The sequence below is a fragment of the Elgaria multicarinata genome, chromosome 1, assembly GCF_023053635.1.
Source record: "Elgaria multicarinata webbii isolate HBS135686 ecotype San Diego chromosome 1, rElgMul1.1.pri, whole genome shotgun sequence".
Lineage (NCBI taxonomy): Eukaryota > Metazoa > Chordata > Lepidosauria > Squamata > Anguidae > Elgaria > Elgaria multicarinata.
This window is the reverse complement of record NC_086171.1, coordinates 32,164,692-32,185,895: the sequence shown is the minus strand read 5'-3', so window position 1 is coordinate 32,185,895 and position 21,204 is coordinate 32,164,692.

Below are 21,204 nucleotides of genomic sequence, written 5' to 3'. Positions count from 1 at the left end.
TTTCAGCAAAACCACCTCCCTTAATCCCCCTTCCTTCCCATTGCTTCATTCTACTTCACCAAGCCATACTATAAAAACTACAGCCTAATATGTCCTAAAGAACGATCCTGTAAGTCCCATGCCCTCCTAGAAAACTCTCTCAATAAATTTGCAATCCTTTACGTACTGGTTTTATGTATGAGTTCTGTTCTGTTTTTAACAGCAGTTGTATACAATTTATTCACTTCAGTACATAGTGGCATAGTGAAAAAAACATGTTGCATTTTTTTAAAAATACAGCCCAACTACTGATGGGTGGACCTAAGGAGATGGGCAGTAAGGCTATATACAGCAGTTGCTGGGGAACATGGGTGAGAGGATGCTGTTCCACACATGTCCTGCTTGTGGGTTGGCCACTGTGTGAACAGAGTGCTGGACTAGATGGACCCTTGGTCTGATCCAGCATGGCTCTTCTTATGTTCTTATTGGTCGATCCCCACACCCTATGATCTATATAAACTAGAAAAAATATGGGATTAATTCAGAAGATGTCCAGTAGCCATCCAAAAGTTTTTCATTATTTTAAAAAGTAATCATTTAAACACTAATGGCAAAGGCCATGAATGATACAAGTGGGTACCTAAAGGGACCTAGACACCACCACTCAGATGTTACTCTCTTACCACGTGCTTTGCAATAGGGGGCAGAGGAAAGTGACGACAGGCTGATTGCTCAGGAGGGACCACCAGGAAGCTCCCACACATGGGTGGCAGGCACGTCCGATGCAGCTGTGCTGCGCATAATGGTGGCTACAAAATAGGCGTGCAATACTTCCTCAGTGTTCAGATGCACTCCTGGGGGGTGGGCTCAAACATGTCAAACATGTCAAAATCCACTTAAAAATGTGTATTTTGAGGGGAGGAACTGCTTAGGCATGCATGTTTTGAGAGAAAATACATTGAGAAACAGACATTACTATTTTGAAAGGCAGTATGTCTAAAAATAAGTATTTAAATACATTTAAGTGCACGTTACAGATTAAAGTGGAAATGGGATAAAATGGACTTATCTCTCACATGAACAAGTGAGAGAGATCAGAATCTACTGGAGTTTTTTTTTTTAAAAAATGATGGTAAGATGACTTTGGAAAGGTTCTGGCAAATATTGTAAAATATGCAATGGGAAAGCAGAACACGGCCAATTTTAAATAATTCTAGCCAATGTTGTTGTTGTGTGTGTTTCTGACATATTTTATCATGCAAACACCCCCACACCCCTGAAAATTTATCACTGTTTGTGTGTTTCACCTTTGTTAAGGAATTTAAAAGCTTAGCTGTCTTGCTTCGATAACAACCCACTCTGGGTAAAGAACAAGCTACTGACATAATTGCTTAACGAGTCTTTGCAAAGTGGACCAAAACCAGCTTATTTATCAGCACTGAGTTCCCCGAAGGCCGAATGGATTTTTTTTTCCTGTTCAGGTGCTAATTTGGAAGAGAGGAATTTTAAGTTGGGCTAATCAGAAGGTTTTCATTTGCAGTGATCTGGCTGACAAGCGGACACATCTGCAGAGGTCACTGCTAACCAGCTGAACCTTTCGGTTGAAATGATTGAATGAAGGGGGTGCGGGGGAACCCTCAGCACTGGTATTTCCAACTTAACTGGTTGGAAATAATGATGCGGGTTATGTCAAGACATTAGTTTAAATATCAAGCAGGTTCTTCAATCTGTGTAAGGCACAAAGGTCAAAAGCTATGTAGGAGATGATATTGCCTGTTCTTATTGTTTTCCTCACAGTCGAGTGTGAAAATAACTACTAAGGACAGGTGGCTTTAATAAAAGCAGCTTTTCTGGGCTGTATCTCAAGCAGGGGATTTATTGGGGGTATTTTCATATTTTATGCTTCTCTGGAAGGCCCTTCTCCATAGGGAGTGAAACACAATCCATACATAGGCACTTTCATTTTACAAAAGCTTTTAAGTTCATTTTTTGGCTGCATGTATCATGGGATAATTATTTTTATTGTTGTCTGCTGCTGATGGCTTTTAAGCAATTTTAAAACGTTGTTGGGGAAGGGGTATTTTTAATATATACTTAACTTTTGTTCATTGCCCTGAGATAGAGAGAAAGAGCGAGCGAGAAAGAGATCTTGTAGACGTTGTAAATAAAAATAAAAAATAGATTGTTATATGTGATGATAGTAAGCATTTGTAATTCAACCAATGCACATGCAAAACATGATTTGGGAATCCAATCGCTTTGCCATAGGGCATGAACAACCATTGAAACTTCTGGTGCATATTGCCTGCTGGAAAGAAAAAAACAGAAGGTTCCAACCCAAAGGAAGTCAATCACATTCAATGGAAAACAATGGGGCTAAGTTATCCTACTACACTCAATGTGATTTAAGAGCAATTAATTCATTTGTATTCAAGCCAAAGCCTGTAAAACGGTGGTCTTCAACTGGTCCAGACCTGAGACTCCCCACCTGCAATATGGCACCCACTTTCACAATTTTCTCCATGCCTGATATGGTGGCAACATCCCACCTGCCACATCCCATCTGGACTGATCTCACAACCCACTTTGGGTCACAACCCACCAGTTGAAGCCAATGCTATGGAGTATACCTGAACAAGCAGGTGTATTCTACAGCTCTCTCCTCAAAAGGAAGTAAATGGATACAGGAAGCTCTCCCCTTCAGAAAGTTGCCCTCTACCTCTAGGGAGTGACATAAATGATGACAGAGATAGCAAGGTTGGCACACTCCCCTTTCTTTGTATGTTTACTAAAGGTACGAACAGTATGCCTGAACAGGACTAGAGACTATCCAAAGTCCTGTGACTCCAGCACCACCTGCTATTGTGGATGGAGGAAGAAGTGAGGAAATAATGACAAGGAGGCCAGAGCTTGGGTTAACTAGGCCCCCGTCTATATGACAATGGGATTGCTCCTCATTGAATATAAACCTGATTGTTTGTAGATTCAAATCTACGCAAAGAGCGTCACACAGCAGCAGCAACAGTGATTTATCTCCTGAATTTTTTTTTGTAGTGCAGTTATTAATGCGCACATGTGCACATGCACACATATGCTATGGAGTAGAGACGAGTGAAGCTATAAATTTTATATGCAGAGCTCCACAGATTTATAGAAGAGGAAAACCGAGGGCAGAACGGAACAAGGCAGCAGAGGGATGCTAGAGGGGGACTGAACACTCCTCCTCTCCCTTGCTGCCTGTTCCCCCCTCTTTGTTTTAATTTCAAAAGCTGTATCTGCCCATATAGGTTGAAAACCAAGTGAGGAAAGGAATGAGGCAGCAGATGAGGATGCGAGTGGGGGACTGAACACATCTCCTCCCTCTCGCTGCCCATTCCCCCCCCCTTTGTTTTAATTTTAAAGCTCCATCAACATGAGAACGGCGGGAAGGAACGAGGCAGCCAGAGGACGCAATAGGAGGGAAGGAGGGAAATCAGCCAATCACTTTGTCCTACCCTCAAAGTTACACCCACATGTCAAGATGTGATTTAACTCCCCCAAGGACACATAACTCTAATGGGGTGCAAACACAGATGTTGATCCAAAAGTCGCAGTAAATCACAACTACGAATATGTGCATTATCGCATTAAAAACCAGGCTCTGCAGCAAATGGGCTGCTGTGTCATGGGTCCTGAAACGCAAACCTGCGCATTTATGTCAGGGTAAAGAAGCCGTATAGACAAGCCCTAGGGCCTCTTTATTTAAATTTGGTAATTCACCTCTCCCTGGATCTGCATGTGAAAGTGTGGGAATCTAATCACTCCGTCTCCTGGATTATGGGTGAGCCACTCAGTGAAGCCAGGTGTCAGGTGAAACCTGACTCCTTACTTACGCTACATGTGTGTGCTTCGGTTACACCACCCTGTGTCACCCCCACTCGGTGACACTCAACTCCAAGTAGGTGAGTCAGGCAAGCCATATCCTGGGTTGAGAGCCCCACAGCACCAGAGGACCAGGCCTCAGAACCTGTCAATCACCATAAAGGTGCCCATTGAGTGCTCACCAACCTCATCTTATATCCTAAGATTCCCGCACATCCCTGCCCCAATCCAATTGACCTATTTACCCACCCTTAATTATGTTTGATCTCCAGCATGGAGTAGGCAAAAAGCTGTGTGCTAAAGCCAATCTGTGTCATCCAAAATTCCTACTCACCATACACACACACACACACACACACAAACACACCTGCAAGGGGAATGACTGGCTAGTCCCATACTAGATATAGTGAGGGAGGGTGGGAGCCAGAAAATGAAAGAGGCTTGGGATGCATGTGAGGCTTACCTATAAAGGCTAGCCCCACCCACGCCTCACCTAGTTCAAGTGCTGGAACCAAGTGCATTGTCCTTTTCTCTCCTGACTCTGGATGGATGTGCCATTCTGAGGTGCACTTTGGTGGCCCATGTGCTGCCATTAGTGATAAGGACAGGAACTCAATTACCCTGGAAAGCTGCTTCCAAGATAAAAAAAATAAGCTGGGTGGATTAATATTTGCACTGCATATAAGGCAACTTTGCATATGCTCGGCAGGTGAGCCTTGATTTCCCCCCCCAGAAAGTTCACATCCCAAAACCATCTTCAATGAATCCATACTAAAGACTTTTCTGACACCATGCAACAAAGCCTGATGAAATTGGAACCAATTTCTTTGCATTCTTTTTTCCCTCCCCTGCGTCTTCTCAGACCCTTGCTAATACCTCCTGTAATTCTCCATCTTGAAATGATCTTGGGCAGATGTTTCCTCCGATCTGTATTTCTTAACAAAACTTTATTTTATCGATTTAAACAATTTCACAAACTAGCTGAAAAAGAACATCCCCTGAAGCTACTGTCCTTTATTTGCGGCTGGGGTGAAGTGAGAAATATTTAAACAATGGGAGGCCGGGAGAGCAAATCTTTTTGTAGTCAAGAACGCAGCCTGAGGCACTAAATGGGTACTTAGATACACATTCGCCCTTTGTATTTGCATTGTTATTTCATTTAACAGATGTGCTTCACTTGCATCCATGGTTCTATGTTTGTTAAAGTTGTTCTTGGAGAAGTCAGACAACGGTGGCTAGCAAAAGATAAAGACACTTTCAATTATAACATGTTCAGTGGGAATTGCACATCACCATAGCTCCTGGATGAACTCATGATAGGCAGGCAACAATGTGTATCCATGGTGAGCTGCACTTGGGCCTCTCAATGCTTCCTCCATCCCTGAGTCAAAGCTTGGCTTCTTCTAATAGCCGAAAGGAACAAGGGAAGTTGCAGTGAAGTCAAGATGTAGTGGTTCCTTTGTTCTTCTCTGCTGTTAGAAGAGAACAAGCCCTTCTGGCTGGTGAGTGAGGGATGGCAGTCAAAGGTAGGCATGGTTAGGCATTTACCATGGGTCCACCCCTCCTCTTCTAGGTCTGACTCATCAGACATTTGCCCCACTGCCACCACTGTTTGCCCCTGTTCGTGCACTGCAAGCGTCCGAGTGCCAGGCAGCCATCCGCCATGTTTCAGAGCCTCCATTGTGTATGACAATGGAGGCTCCGGAAATTACATAATTCCCCTCCCTGTATAAATGGCTGCCGTAAAGGCCCCATTTATGCAAGAATAAAGGCACAAACGTTCTGTTCACACCTTCACTCAGGCATAAATAGGGCCTTTACAGCCACCATTTACACAACAGGGGAAATGCGCAATTTCTCGAGCCTCCATTGCTGGGCACAATGGAGACTCCGGAATGGGGAGGATGGCTGCCAGGCACGGGTGTATGACTGGCAGGTGCCAGATTGGGTCCATAGGGGGGTGGGGGCAGACATAGGAGAGTACATTGGACTCCAGGAGCTGGTTGGATGCCTGCAACATCCCTATCACCAATGCAATGTACTTGGTCACCTTCCTCTTTTTTCTGAGCCAGGTAATGGTGGCAATGAGAAGGAAGAAGAGGAGATGCCACACTGTCTCCTTGCCTCCTGGTGATTTGCCTGTCAAGCAAACCAGTGGGAGCCATGATGAGGAAGAACAGCAGATACTGACATTGGTGGTGACAAGGTCAAACCACTGTGAGCGTCTTGCCCAAGGACCCGCCAAACCTGGAGCTGGCCTGGGTCGCAGCAATTCAGCTGGGTATTTTTAGACCCTGGCTTAATGGTCTTATAAGGACCTCCTTGATGTGGCCGTATTTGGTCAATTGAGAAGCACACAGTGAATATTTCTACTCCTCACCATTCCATGCTGTAGAATTGTATCTATGTTCATAGAATGTCAGAGAGAGAAAAACACATGAACAGAATGCTGGACTGGATGAACTCTTGGCCTGATCCAGCATGGCTCTTCTTATGTTCGCCAACCTTGAATTTTTATTTATATATTTTTTTTAATTTTAATTAAATTTGTTTCTTTTTTTAATAATTTTTATTAAACTTAAACCTACATCAATACAGTAACAAAAAAACATAATACATAAGTTTGAATAACCTTATAACATTTCAGATTTAATATTTTAACATCATCATGTAACATAAAGTGCACACACACACTCACCTCGGGATCTATTCCTGTTTCCAGAATCTTATTGTTTCTTCTGGAGGTAGTTTTCCACTCCCCTTAGATAAAACATATTCTAGGAACTGTTTCCAAATTCCCTCAAAATCATTCGTTTTTGTTATATCTCTTCTTACTTTTATATTACATGTCAATTTATCATTAATAGCAATATCCCAAATCTCTTTATACCAATCTTCGACATGATAATCTCCTTGAACCTTCCAGTTCCTAGATATGATTAACCTTGCTGCTGTCAGCAAATTTGTTATCAGTTCTTTTATTTCTTTATTACAATTTAAATCTCCATATAATGATAGCAATGCCACTGTAGGTGTCTCTTCAATCTCCATTCCAACAATTTCTTTTATCTCTTTAAACACCATTTTCCACAATTTTTGAACAAATTCGCATTCCCACCACATATGTAAATACTAGGGGTGTGCACGGACCCCCCGCTCCGCTTCCCTTCCAGATCTGCGATTTGCAGATTGGGCCACTTCGCTCCGCCCCCACTCCGCCTATGTCCACTCCGCTCTGCTGTGGAGCTCCGGATCCGGATCTGAGCTCCATTTCCCCCCCCCCCCCCCATAGGCTTGCATTAAGCTAAAAAAGTATACAATTTTTTTGTTAAAGTTAGAAACCTCAAGTTTGGCAACATAACACCTCATGGATGTATACACACGCACACCAAGACTCAAGGCAATCCCATCATCCCCTGATTTTGGGGGAATTTATGAAAATCGGGCACCCCATTCATACCCGTTTTGATAGCTCCGTCAATTTGCACAATAGAAACCTCAAACTCACCACCATGATAGCTTATCCAGGGATACACATGCATGCCAAGACTCAAGGCAGTCCCATCATCTCCTGATTTTTGGGGAATTTATGAAAATCGGGCACCCCATTTGCAGACATGGACTGTTCTCTGACATTTGGACAGATAAAAAAAAGGGAAGTGGGCACACTCACAGATGCCATCTAGACCCACAATCATGCCAAGGTACAAGGCAATCCCATCATCCCCTGATTTTTGGAGGAGCTTAAACCTGCAGACAGCTCAATGGGGCCATTTCAAAGGAAATCCCAAGATGCCATGAATTGGGGAGTAGAGATCAACCTAAATATGAATCTTCTTCCACACTTGAAAAATGGATTTGGAACTTCCAAAAGTCTAATTGAGCGCAGAAAGGACTTCTCCCCTGAGTCAAAGCCAGACACAAACCATCCCTGCGAGGCGGGCAGGGGAGGAGGGAGGGAAGGCAGGCAGGCAGCAGACATTTCTGGGGGCATAAGGAAGTGAGCCAAGGATAAGCCAGTAATGCATATAAAATGGAATAAATAAATAAATAAACAAAGAAAGAAAGGAGGGGTGGAATTAAAAGCAGCAGTGCTGCTGAATAAACAACAAGAAGAACTTTTTTTAAAAAGGCTATATCTGTTTTTTACCAGTAATGGGGGGGGGGGAGTGGACGTGCCCAAAGGGGAAAGCATCAGCCAATTTGACTGGTCCTGTCTAGGTACCAGTCTTTTAAGAAGCAAACGCTCACTTCACCTCATGATAGGCATTGCTCCACTGGGTTACTCTTTGGAGGGCTCTGATGGCCCTCCAAGTACAGGAGAGTGAGGGCACGTCCACATGCCCTAGGGGAGCTCATCCCCTTGCACCACATCTATTCAGTTGTTCCCCAAAGTTAGGGTGGGTAGCAGTGCTGTGTTTTTTCTATCTCTTATTATTGGCTTAGTATATGATTGCAGGTTGTGTTTGTGCATTTGGTGGGGCTACTGTTTTAAAAAACACTGGGAAAAGTCCATTCAGACTAAGAAAGAGAAGTTCCCAGAATCCCAAGTTACCCATTTTGCCTATCCCCTCCTCCAACTTTGGGATCATGTGATCATGACCGGGAGTTGACTCTGTCCCTCAGCAATCGAAAAGGTAATCTTTTTCCCGCCTTTACCGTACTTTTTAAAAAATTCTAGCAAGCGAACCGCACCACGCAGAGAGCTGAGAGTAGGCTCAAAATGACCCCCAGCCATGACTCTCTAAGCACAAGAAGTTTCAGAAAGATAGCTTCAAAAACAACACAGTTATCCCCTTTTCTTTTCCGCAATGCAATCCTATGGGCGAAATGTTTTAAAATGGCGATCAGATCGGTCCGCAGAAAGCGGATCGCTCCGAAAATGGGCGCTTCTCTTCGCCTTGCTTCTAGGGGTCCGCGGTCCGCTTCTACTCCGCCTCTGGGAAGGCGGAGTAGGCCAATTTGCTTCTGATTCTCCGGTTCTAATCGGAGCGGAGCACATGCCTAGTAAATACGTTCCTTTTTTTTGACATGATCTCCAACAATTTGCTGAGTTTTCTTTATATTTTAAATAAAAAAACATACTCATGCTATGTGAATTGGAAACTTGTGCAAATCGAGCACTGATCAAGCAAGAGATTTGCACAAATCTCCACACGTTCGTACAAATCTCCCCAAACGTATGCAAGTCCCTAATCAACAGGACTTTCCTCCATAGACTAAAATGGAGGAAATTTGCGCAAATCAGGAAATTTGCACAATCGAACTGGGAGTCAGGAATGAGATGGATGCGAGCACGAGTTCGACAATTTGTGCATATTTTGGGTGGTCACACGCTCACGTTTGGGGCTGCAAACAGGGAGTGCTCACACGTTTTGCAAACAAAAATGAAATCCTCATGCATCAATACTAATGGCCTGACCTGATATAATGCAGCTTCCTAGGTACCACTCAGAACAAGTTCCACCTAGTCCTACTTCACAGAGCAGGTGTGTTGAACCTCTTCCAGCCTGACGGCTGAATTCAATTTAAAAGAAACTCTTGGGGGGGGCACATTGCAATGATGTGTGGGGTGAAAGGCAAAAAGAGACAGATCCAAAAGCGCAAGAAAGGCTGTAAGCTGTTTTGGGTGGGCTTCTGCCCTGAAAAGCGGCCAAGAAATGTTTTAAATAAATACTAAATAAATAAAGGACAGACCATAGCACCAAAAATACTGATATACATTAGCTTAAAGCTCTTACTGTTAGTAACTAAAGCTTAGAGGTCACATTTCAACATTTAGAATGAGAGGAAAAACTGGAAACCAACAAACAATTCACGGTCAGGAGGAAGTGGGTGACGCCAGGGGAAGGTATTGGGGCCATGTGGAGAAGCCCAAAAGGACATATGGACACCTGAGGCAGGCCATTTTTGACTCACAGGCCTGTAGTTTAACAACCCTGCTGCAGTGCTTGGAAAAGACTAGGCAGGCATTAGACTGCCTCAGGTTTCCTCAAACAGTGTAAAGCAGAGCGTTAGATAGGCAGATAGATAGATACAATGTTTCTTTTCCAAATTTCACACAGGTGATGAAGTTGATTAGTTTCCAGGCGAGGTATAAAGTGTTGGTTGTTACCTTTAAAATCCTACATGGTTTGGATCCGGGCTACCTGCGGGATCGCCTTCTCCCGTACAGTCGGCCCCGTAAACACTCAGGTCCTTTGGGAAGAATTTCCTTCAGTCAGTGAAAACTAGTCTGACAACCATTACCCAGAAGACATTCTCTTCTGCCGCTCCTAGACTGTGTAATGGCCTGCCGGGAGAGATCCGCCAACTCAAAAGTCTTTATGAATTTAAAAAAGCTATAAAGACTGATCTGCTCCGGCAGGCCTACCCAGTCGAATTTTAAAATGTCTGGCTGTTAAACTAACAATGTATTAGTTTTATATGTTTTAATCAGTTTTATATATTTTACAGTATTTTTATATTTGATGTTGATCCAGAGGGAGAGGCGGGTAATAAATAAATAAATAAATAATCCCAGCTTCATTTTCTTCTATGAGCTCTGACTGCTCCTGCCTCTTGTTAGGCCATTGTGAGGAGGATTAAGCAATGGCAGCCCATTAAATCACACTCATATTACCTCAGATCTAAGACAGAAAGGCAAATCTGCTCTTTTTCTAAACATTTTCTCCATGCAAGCAAGAGATGCTAAAGCTTGTTAGCATTCACCAAAAAAAGCTTCCTGTAGAAATGATACACTCTATATTTCCTTTCCTTTTCTTTAGACAAGACCTCAAATTGTCGGTATTTGTTAGTTGTCCTCAGCAAGGTACCAGGTATTTTTAGCCTTCATGTACTGGAATATATTCCCCTGGGCTTCATTTAAAAAAAAAAAAGTATTCCAAACCAAGGAGCTTGACTTGAAGTATTGGTCTTCTGTTCTTTATTTATGAAATTTCCACAGTTGTCTATTTAAAATCCACCTGTTTCCTCATTTTTGAACCTTTGACATTTAGAAACCTGGAAGACCTTGAAAGAGTAAGCAGCTAAATGCAAAATAAGTGTTTAGAATAGTAGTATTAGTGAGACATACATTATGGTGGGACATGGGAGAGGGCTTTCTCTGTGGTGGCACCCCACTTGTGGAATATCCTCCCCTTGAAGGCCTGACTGGCACTGACACTAGCTTCATTTCAGCGCCAAGTTAAGACATAGCTTTTTATCAAAGCCTTTGAGGGCTAAATTTGCCTAAAGATGCACATAGCTGTAATTGTTTTATTGCTTTTAAATTGTCTACTGGTTTTAGCTTGTTAATGGTGTAATACATTTTTAGCTACGAACATTATTTATTGTTCTATATTGTTTGAATTGATTTTATCTGTATGCCACCCTGCGATCCCGATGATATAGGATGGAATACAAATGCTTTAATTAGTAAATAAATAAATAATAACTGAAACAACACAGAATTGGAATTCATATGCATTATGTGCATCAATAGGCAGCAATGTGAATCAGTTTAGATGTGGAGAGGTCTATAAATGTTGTAAATAAATAATAAAATAAATCATTAGGCAGGAAAGGAGAAACCTGCATATTCGTATGGTGATACCACTTCTTTGTGATGATGATGGCCAATAAAGTGGAATTAGGCATTCACAACACTTTTGTGTGGCCTCCAATGGCCCTTTCAAACTTTAATCATGGTGCGGTGGTGGAAGAAGAAGAAGAAGAAGAAGAAGAAGAAGGAGGAGGAGGAGGAGGAGGAGGAGGAGGAGGAGGAGGAGGAGGAGGAGGAGAAAGAGGAGCAGAAAGAGGAGAAGGACGAATAGTTAACAAAGCATCAGACTGTAATAGTGGCGCTCCTTCTGAGAAACAACAAAAAGGTGTCTTGCAGCCTGTCCTACAAGGTTGGAGGTGCAGGCATACCAGTTGGCCACATCATATCGCTGTCTCAAAAAATCATTTTGTGCCTCTTCAGAGATCACCTGTGGGGGGTTTTTAGGTGGGGGACATACGTGGAATGCCCCACCTCATATTCCTACCACTTGTAAAGTTATACCACATGCCAGAAAGGCTGTTTCTCTTGCTTTGGAATCATGCTAGAAATTCACCTTGATGATTGATCATCCCTTCCTGAGATAACACTTCACGGGAGTATGACAGCAGCTGTGAAATCTTTGAGTTCCTCTCCTCTCCTGTATGACACCTTGATAAGGCAATTACAGCATAATAATTACCTTAACAAGTGGCATTACAGGAAATTATTGTCATGCTCCTGTTAAAATAACACATAATCATCAGCGAGTGTATTCTAGAATCCCCAATCAGCATCTCATTAACCGTAGCCAGCTTTAGGAAGAAGCGTTCAGTGGCAGGGCAATAATTGACAATGCGCAGAGGAAAGGGATAGAAACTAACGAGGCCTTTGCCGCAAACGATCAGACTATCCAACAAGGTTAACCCCCGGCGATGCAAAGACGCAGTTAAAATACAAAGCCCCTTTCTTTCTCTCCCCCTCATGGCACAGCTCCACTCTCAAAACCCGGCTTGCCTTTTTACGGCTTAAAAGCGTTGCTCTAGAGGGCCTTGCCGCACTACCGCCGATTCCTTGAAGACGAGACAGTGAGTCACAAATTACAAAAGTGGCGCCGTATAAACGACAGGACTTGCCAATTGCATGTCACCTCGATAAAAACGCGGATGATACAGCGCCCAGTTCTCAATATGCAATGGCTGTATTTTTCAAGTGCAGATCCAAAATGATGAGGGCAAGAGACGTGACTTTGAAATCAATCATTTCAAATGTTCTTGCAAGCTCAGTCAAGGCCTCACCTGTGTCTCTTCTGCTGGGCTGAGGAGACATGGTTTTCAGGCAAGGATATGGTTCTTTAACCCTGGACTGCCATTAACTGGGTTTGTTTGTTTTGTTTTGTTTTATATTCTTGATTTGGGGTTATATGATGCTTTGCTATACTAAACCAGGCCAATTGTCCTCAGAGGTGGGCAATATGTGGCCATGCAGATGCTGTTGAAATACAACTCCCATCAAGCCTAGCCAGTATAGCCAATGGTGAGGAATGAAAAGTGGGCCACAATGTCTGGAGGGCCACATCCATGATCTTGTCCATTGTATCTGAATGGTGGTGGCTCTCCATGGCTTCAAGAAGAGATCACAGCCATACCAGAGGTCTTTTAACTGGAGGTGTTCGACCACTGAGCTATGGCCCCACTCCTAATTCATTTATACAGCACCATCAATATAAGCGGTGGCGTGGTGGAACCGGGGCTTGCAGGGTCAGAACTTCCCTATTAGCAGGGACTATGACACCATCTGCCACCCCCTTTGGGCTCCCCTGTTCCCTCTGGGCTCAGCTGCAGTCTTCACAATGGAGGGCATTTATTTTCCCAGAAAGAATATACTGTTATGTGCTCTGTTGTAATGCAAATTATTTTTGAGGTGGCCTTGTCTTGAATGAGCAATTAGTTTTACACTTCCCTTTGCCAGCTCACTATTCTATGAGTGTCAGCTGATCCAAATTAAATGGGTATTATGGTATGCACTGCTGCTCTTTGGGGAGTTTGTGTATGTGTGTGTGTATGTATACACACATACAATACACATATATGCAGACAGAGAGAGAGAGGTCAACACATCAATGCATTTTTGGACTCTCCCTTGGGGCATGGTTATGGGGACTATTACGGTGAGAACCTGCATTTCCAAATTTACCACTACACCACTGTAAATACAACCATTTCATAAAGTGATCTAAGCAAAACAACAGTTCCCTCCCCGCCACCCCAGTGTTGGATGCATGAGAGATGGGGAAAGAAGAAAAGGGAGGATTCTAACATTTTCTAGGGGCTACAAGGCCTTAAGGCCTCGTACACTGTAATGCACCATGCTAGGTGGCAGAGAAGGGCAGGGGGATTGAGCACTCTCTGTTCTTCTTGCAATGTGCAGCCACCTGGATGATGCATTGCTGCCTCTTGTATGTAAGGTGGAAAAGGAAGGAGGAGCTGTTGTTAATGGCTGGCTGAGAGAGGGTTCTTCTCAGATAAGCCAGATAAGAGTCCAGGGATGCCACATCATTGTTCAGGCAATAATTCCAAGGCTCCAGAGTTCATATCTCACTACATGACAGCCAGTAATGGATCAGCAGCATTTCAGTGGCAACAAGATACAATGCTAATGGACCCTTGGTATTTCCTTGTATCAAAAACAGGACAGTGGACAAGGTGTCTTCCTTGGCCTTCATGAGGTTGCTTCCATGACAGATTCCCAGTAGTCCTTATCTCCTGTTCCCTCCAAATCCACCTAAACAAGTCTCCAAGCTCTCCTGGGGTGAGTCTTTTTTCCATTCTTGGTGATGCTAAGCCTGAATGCATCCTTTTCTCTGGCATCTTTTCACCATTCCATTTATTTATTTATTTATTTATTTATTTATTTATTTATTTATTTATTTATTACATTTTTATCCCACCTTTTTTCCTCCAAGGACCTCAAGGCAGCGTACATAATCCTCCTCCACTCCATTTCTATCCTCACAGCAACAACTCTGTGAGATAGTTTGGGCTGAGAGTCTGTGACTGGCCCAGAGTCACCCAGTGAGTTTCCATGGCTGAGGGGGAACTAGAACCCGGATCTCCCAAGTCTAGTCCAACATTCTAGCCACTACACCACACTGGCTCTATTACTTCTGCACTGCTGTTCTTCTGCTTCTGTTCTTCTTCAGCAACCAAGCTGGAGTGTACACTGCACCCAGTCAGAGCTGTGGAGAGACTCTCCTTCCCAACTTCAAACACAGCACTTTTCAATGAAGACATTGGACACTGTGAGTCCTCAAAGCATCAGCTACCCAAAGATGAGGTATCAAAGGACGCACAGCATATGCATGTGAAAATCAGACCACAACAACCTGAGAAGCATAGCTCTTAGCTAAAAACAGAAAAGAGCAGACCATTTTTGTCCCTTTTACTCTGCTCTGAGGATTTTTGTGTAATAAAGTGAATCAATTACATTACCAATATATTAAGAGATAGGGCCTTCTCTGTGGTGCCCCCACAACTGTGGAATGATCTCCCTGACGAAACCCCCCCCCCCCCGGTTGTTATATTTTTGGTGACAAGTCAAGACTGTTCTCTTCGCTGAAGCATTTAGCAATATGTGATGAGCCTGGGTCTGGGATTTTTAGGCTCATAGTTTTTTATAGTGGTTGTAAATGTACGTGTATATTGTATGTTTTTGTGGGTTTTAATTTTTGTATATTGTTTTTTAAGTGTCTTAATCTTATGTAAACCACCCAGAGAGCTTCGGCTATGGGGTGGTATACCAATGCAAATAATAATAATAATAATAATAATAATAATAATAATAATAATAATAATAATGGCACTGGTCATGCAAATCAGCCCTGAAAATCATAAGAAGTTGCCTTCAACCAGGTAAGATAATTTGCCTGTCTAGCCTCATATCGATGGCCTCAGCCTTTCCCAGCCTGATGCTATGTAGGTGCTTTTGCCTACAATTCCCAGCTTTCCTCACCATTGGCCATTCTGGACCTATAGGAGCTTGAAGTCCAGAACATCTGGAGGACAACAGACTGGGGATGGTGGGAATTGAGCTGGGAGTGGGAATTGAACTGGGACCTTTGGCATACAAAACATGTGCTCTGGCATTGAGCTATGCTCCCCCCCCCTTGCCTTTTTCCCATTGAAGGACTACTTATTAGACAATGGTCATAGCTAGGTGGGGCAAAATCCCAGGGTGATCCTCGGGATTGTCCCTGTGCGTCCACATGATGCACAGGGGATCCTGGGATCAGGGAGGGATAATCCCTCCCTTGCCCCAGGATCTCGCCCTCCCCTCTGAGCCCGAGACCACGAAACATGTGGCCAGGTACCACGGTTTGTCCTGGCTCCTCATGTGTAAACCGAGGGGGGATCTCACAATAAAACCATCATGAGATCTTCATCCCTCCATCATGGACTATCAGGTATGTCTAGCTAAGGCCAATGTCAACTTGAAAATGTTCAAGTTGGCGAAGAACCGTCTGAAGTTCAGGAATGTGTGGGGCCATTTTTAAGTGGACAATTCATCTCACCCTTCCGGATTTGTCCTCCCAGAATACAAGTTTAGTTGTCAGTTTTGGAAATAGCTAGAACCTTCATTGTCAAAGGGTATTAAGAACCCAGCATTCGGATCGGCGAGTCAAAGATTTCCCTCATAAAGCTGAATACAAATAGTGACATTGCCTCAAAATGTGTTCCTGGAAGAGCGTTTTTCTAACAGGGAGCGCTTGTGTCTCTCTCTTGTCAAAACAAACAGCAAAGTGTAAAAGGACAAACTGTCATGTTGAAAAGGAAAGTGTATAATTCCCTCTGCACCGACAGCAAATTGTGCGAACTAAAGTGAATGTCGCGAGAGAGTGGCGGGGGAGAAAAGTGACGTAAGCCTTGGGGCACTTTGAGTGGGGAGCATGTATTAAATGGAAGCCGAGGTCATCACCCAAAGGAAATAAATATGCATGGAAGGAACGACGTGGAGATACGAAGGGCGACCTTGAAAGCTGAAGATAACTGGCATGATATGTTTTGTCACAAAAGGTCTTGCAAATGGACCAACGTGACATCTGAAGAAAAACATGATTTCTGGTTCATCTATAAGGAGCAATCCAAAGCTGCATTCACAGGAACAATTAAAAATAATTCTGCACTTTTTTTTTTTTTTTTTTTGACACACTATGTGTTAAGTGCTCAAAACACTTTGCATTAGGGCCGTGCAAACACACACACTGACTTGGCTCAGAGGCCACTTCGGAGCCTACAAAACAGACCTGATTTGACTTGGGGTGCTTCAGGGGGTGCCTGCCTCACCTTGGCACCAAAGCCGAGGTGAGATTTGTCCCCCCAAAGTGGATCGGCCTTGCGGGTTTCTGGGTGGTGGCTGCGCAGCCAGCACCCAGGAAAGCCAAGTGCAAAACCGATCAAGGGTTCATTGGACTCCCAACTCCCCCTTGCTGCCCACGCTGCCCCCACACCACCCACATGCCACCCTATCCCACTGCTGGGACTTACATGAAAACACCCTCCTCCTGAGAGCCAGGCCACGATTTAAAGGAAACTTGGGTGGTCTTTACTTTTAGTATATCTATGGCCAAATACTAAGGCGGCCTTCTAGGGAACCCTGGAGGGCCAGATTTGGCCCCTGGGTCAAAGGTTCCACACCCCTCATATGTAACATTGAAGGATGAGCAGCTGAATGAGCACTTGATTCTGTGGATGGCATTATTTGGTCCTATAATGGTGTTGCCTGAGTGGATACGGAGACTGTGTTGGCATTGAGATCTGGTTCCTCTCTGAGAGGTGGTCTGTTGTTGCTGGTGAGTAGCTATTTTAAATTAGGTGTCTATCTATATGAAAGGGCAAGCCTACCACCCAAGACATGAGAAGGAAATATCTCCTCATCTGGGATGGGCTGTACGAAGCGTGGGCAGAAACCTACGTTATTTCTGGCAGTCTCTTCTGGCAGGCCTAGAAAGATGAATTTTAAACCTAAGAATTTTAATATGTTTTAATTATTATTTTAATATTGTATTGGTTTTATATGCTCATTTTACTAGTTTTATGTATTGTATTTGATGTTGTTCCCCGCCTCAATCCAAAGGGAGAGGCGGGTAAGAAATAATAATAATAATAATAATAATAATAATTATTATTATTATTATTATTATTATTATTATTATTATTCTCTGCCTCGTGTGGCGCAAAGCGGTAAAGCAGCAGTTTCTGCAGCTGAAACTCTCCCCACAGCCTGAGTTTGATCCCAGCGGAAGCTGGTTTCAGGCAGCCGGCTCGGGTCAACTCAGCCTTCCATCCTCCCGAGGTCGGTAAAATGAGTACCCAGTTAGCTGGGGGGAAGGTAATAATGGCCGGGGAAGGCAACGGCAAACCACCCCGCTATAAGGCCTGCCAAGAAAACGTCAGCGAATGCTGGCATCCCTCCAAGAGTCAGTAATGACTCAGTGCTTGCATGAGAGGTTGCTTTCCTTTCACTTGTTCGATTCTAATTTGCCATCGATTGTAAGACGCACACTAATTTCAGTACCACCAACAGAAAAAAAGCTTTGATTCTAAGAAAGAATAAACAAATCTGCGATTCTAAGACACACCCCATTTTTAGAGATGTTTATATGGGGAAAAAGTGCATCTTAGAATCTAAGAAATACGGTATTATTATTTTCCTAGAGCCCTGAAATCCACCAATCAGAGCCTGGTACAAAAATAAATAAATTTTGAGCCAAGGGTTCCTTTCCCAGAAGTGAACTTGGCTCAGATTCATCCTTTCCACACACAAAAATCCACTCCAGAACTTTGTTGGCCCAAGCATCTGAAGGGTACCACCATGGAGGGTATAGGCCCCCCACTCTGGTTTTCATTGTGTGGCAGTAGCTCTCCAGGGGCTCATCTACACCAAGCAGGATATTCATCTACACCAAGCAGGTATGAAAGCGGTATATAAAAGGCAGGAGCCACACGACTGCTTTATAGCGGTACTTAAGTGCACTGGCAAGTGTTGGGGCCCATTGACACATAACATATGCCGTTTTCATACCGCTTTCATAGTGCAATATCCTGCTTGGTGTAGATGTGTCATGGGCCCCAACAGTTGTCAGTGCACTTCAGTACCACTATAAAGCAGTAGTGTAGACTACTGCTATTTAAGCAGTAGTCTTTATTTTAAGTAGTCTTTATTTTAAGCCAGACTATTAAACACATGGTCTTCGATGTCTATATACTAATGCCCAGAGCATGGGAAACAAACAGAATGAACTTGAACTCTTATTACATGAAGGCAAATACGACTTGATAGGTATAACTGAAACTTGGTGGGATGACTCCCATGACTGGAATATAGCAATTGAAGGATATAACTTGTTCAAAAAGAACAGAAGAAATAGAAAGGGAGGCGGAGTTACACTATACGTTAAAATATGCACTATATGTTAAAAATACCTATCCCTGCACAGAAATACAGGCGGATCAGACTGGGAGCCCCATCGAGAGCATCTGGATTAAAATAAATGGGGCAAGGAATAAAAAGAACATGATAATTGGAGTCTACTACCGACCACCCAATCAAGGAGAAGACGAGGGTGAAACTTTTAAGAAACAAATTGCCAGTGTTTCAAGGAAGTGTGATGTAGTAGTGATGGGGGACTTCAATTACCCTGATATCTGTTGGGAGACCAATATTGCCAAAAGTGGCCCCTCCAAGAAATTCCTGACATGTGTGGGTGATAACTTTCTCCTACAGAAAGTGGAGGAAGGAACTAGAAGTTTGGCAATCCTTGACTTGATATTGACCAATAGGGATGACTTAGTGGATAAAGTGGCAGTTACGGGAACTCTGGGGGAAAGTGACCACGTCATACTTGAATTCTTGATTATGAAGGAGACAAAAGTCGAGCGTAGCCATACATGTACTCTGGATTTTAGGAAAGCTGATTTTAATAAACTAAGAACTATGATAAGTAAGGTCCCATGGCAAATGAGCCTAATGCAAAAAGGAGTGCAGGATGGGTGGGAGTATTTAAAAAAGGAAATTTTAAAGGCACAGTTACAAACAATTCCAACAAGGAGAAAAGATAGACGACAACAGAGGAAACCAATGTGGCTTCCCAAAAAGCTTAGAGATGACCTGAAAACAAAAAAGGGATACATATAGGAAGTGGAAGGAAGGCCAGGCTACAAAAGAAGAGTACAGACAAGTGGCGCAGAAGTGCCGAAATGGCGTCAGGAAGGCTAAAGCTCAGAATGAGCTGAGATTAGCGAGGGATGCTAAAAGCAATAAAAAGGCTTTCTTCAGATATGTGAGTAGTAAAAGACAGAGGAAAGAAATGGTGGTTCAACTGCTTAATGAGGATGGCAAATTATTATTTTTTATTATTATTATTATTTATTTATATAGCACTATCAATGTACATTGATAGTGCTATATAAATAAACACATTTTATTTATAACAGATGACAAAGAAAAGGCGGAAGTGCTCAATTCCTACTTTGCCTCAGTCTTCTCCCAAAAGCGGGTCTTTGACCCCCCTGGAAAAAGTGAAGCAGAAGTTGAGGGGGCAGGATTGCAGCTTGAGATTGATAAACAAATGGTCAATGAACACCTAATTTCCTTGAATGAGTTCAAATCTCCAGGGCACGATGAACTGCATCCTAGAGTAATGAAGGAGCTTTGTCTATTATCTTTGCAAAATCATGGAAGACGGGTGAGGTGCCGGACGACTGGAGGAGGGCTAATGTTGTCCCTATCTTCAAAAAGGGCAAAAAGGAAGAACTTGGGAACTACAGACCAGTCAGTCTGACATCCATCCCTGGGAAAATTCTGGAGCAGATTATAAAGAAGTCAATCTGTAAACACCTTGAAATCAATGCAGTGATTACTAGAAGCCAACATGGATTTGTCAAGAGCAAGTCTTGTCAGACAAATTTGATCTCATTTTTTGATAAGGTAACCTCCTTTGTGGACCGTGGGAACGCTGTGGACGTCATATATCTTGACTTCAGCAAAGCTTTTGACAAAGTACCACATGACACTCTGATTAACAAACTAGCTAAAAGTGGGCTAGATGGAACAACTATTAGGTGGATTCACAGTTGGCTACAGAATCGGACTCAAAGAGTACTTATCAATGGAACCTTCTCAAACTGGGGAGAGGCAATGAGTGGGGTGCCGCAGGGCTCAGTCCTGAGCCCAGTGCTCTTCAACATTTTTATTAATGATTTGGATGAGGAGGTGCAGGGAACGCTGATCAAATTTGCAGATGACACCAAATTGGGTGGGACAGCTAATACCCTGGAAGACAGAAACAAACTTCAAAGTGATCTTGATAGGCTGGAGTGCTGGGCTGAAAACAACAGGATAAAATTTAATAGGGATAAATGCCAAGTTCTACATTTAGGAAATAGAAACCAAAGGCACAGTTACAAGATGGGGGATACTTGGCTCAGCAATACTACAAACGAGAAGGATCTTGGAATTGTTGTAGATTGCAAGCTGAATATGAGCCAACAGTGTGATATGGCTGCAAGAAAGGCAAATGCTATTTTGGGCTGCATTAATAGAAGTATAGTTTCCAAATCACGTGAGGTACTGGTTCCTCTCTATTCGGCCCTGGTTAGGCCTCATCTAGAGTATTGCATCCAGTTCTGGGCTCCACAGTTCAAGAACGACGCAGACAAGCTGGAGCGAGTTCAGAGGAGGGCAACCAGGATGATCAGGGGTCTGGAAACAAAGCCCTATGAGGAGAGACTAAAAGAAATGGGCATGTTTAGCCTGGAGAAGAGAAGATTGAGGGGAGACATGATAGC